Below are 1711 nucleotides of genomic sequence, written 5' to 3'. Positions count from 1 at the left end.
AGAAGATGGACGAGTGGAAGCGGGGCTACTACCAGGTGCGAAGGCTTTGCATTGGGCTCTATTGCCGTTATTGACAGCGACGACCACTTCAGGGCAAGCTCGAGATCTCGTATGACAACCCTCAGCAGATGTTCGACTTCATATACCGCTATGTCGAGGGCCTGCAGTGGGTCATGCACTACTATTACAGTGGCGTTGCTTCATGGAGCTGGTTCTACAACTATCACTATGCCCCACGCATATCCGGTATGTCCGTACTTCTTTGGCAAACCAGACGTGGCTCACACTAGCCTCTAGACCTGAAGGGTGTGGATAAGATGTCTTTCAACTTCGATCTTGGTCAACCGTTCCGACCATTCCAACAGCTCATGGGTGTCCTCCCGGCTGCTAGCAGGGACCACATCCCGCAAGCATATCAGGACCTCATGTACGATGCGAACTCGCCCATTCTCGACTTCTACCCGACAGAATTCGAATCAGATCTGAATGGCAAGAAACAGGAGTGGGAGGCCGTCGTCAAGATTCCCTTTATCGAAGAAAAGCGATTACTCGCGGCTATGGCTTGTAAGTGGATGAACAGCTCTCATCCTGAAATCAGCTCACATGCATCCCCTCAGCTCGCGAGCATCGTCTGACGGGGGAAGAGAAGCGCAGAAATGGATTTGGTACATCTACCAAATTCACCTATGACGCCAACGAGCTCAGAGAGTACCCGTCGTCGCTACCTGGCTTCTTCCCAACCTTGTATCGCTGCACCTGCAGGATGGAGCCGTACCACCTTCCGACAATGGACGGCCTGCACCATATCCCCGGCCTCCTTGACGGTGTCTTCCTCGGCGCCGAGGCCCTCGCAGGCTTCCCGTCCCTGCAGACTCTCCCGCACACGGCGACACTGGGCCACCACGGCGTCAACGTGCACGGCTCCGAGAGTCGCAACAAGTCTATGATCGTGCACATCCAAAATGTCCATGAGAACCGCAAGGTGATGGACATCGCACAAGAGATGATCGGCCAGCGCATTTTCGTCGGCTGGCCGTTCCTGCAGGAAGGCATGGTCTCCGCCGTTTCTGACTCGCTGTTCAAGTATGAGAAGATCGTGGTCGTCCCGGGCAATCCGCTGAAGGTCGTGTCGAACCCGCACGCGCAGCAGGGCCTTAGTCTCTGGAAGTCGAAGGCGGAGAAGATCGAATACTTTTACTCAAAGCGCTGTGGTGTCATCACTGGTGACATTGATGTCCTTGTCCACGTCCGGCCGCTCAAAGGTGAGAGTTGTGACAATAAGGGTCAACAGTTTGACTGATAGTGATGCAGGTCTGAAGCGCTTGGAATCCGGAGCGTTTGTCAAGGACTACGAGGGTCCTGACAAGGAGACCGAGCAGGCAGCACAGATGGCCGTATCTGAAGTTGCCAGTGAGGACGCTCGTTTCGTGGAGAAAGAGGCTCCTCCGCTGTCAGAGGAGTTCCCGAACGGCAGCAAGGTCTTCTTCCTCGGCGAACACGCTTACGGCGTCGCCGCGCAAGTCTTCGAAACGACGAAGGACACGCTGTCTATTGTTCTTGCCGTAAGTGCCTTGTTCCTGAAGTGCGCGGTCCGGGCTGATCTTCGCGTTCGCGTTCGGTAGTTCTTCCCGTCGGAGAAGGCGGACAACGACAGGTTCAAGGATATCGTTAATAAGCGCACGTCGCAGCAGTACTTCCCGTCCTTCAAAGT

This window comes from Phanerochaete carnosa, assembly GCF_000300595.1.
Source record: "Phanerochaete carnosa HHB-10118-sp unplaced genomic scaffold PHACAscaffold_3, whole genome shotgun sequence".
NCBI classification, from domain to species: Eukaryota; Fungi; Basidiomycota; class Agaricomycetes; order Polyporales; family Phanerochaetaceae; genus Phanerochaete; species Phanerochaete carnosa.
Note: the sequence above shows the minus strand (reverse complement) of the source record.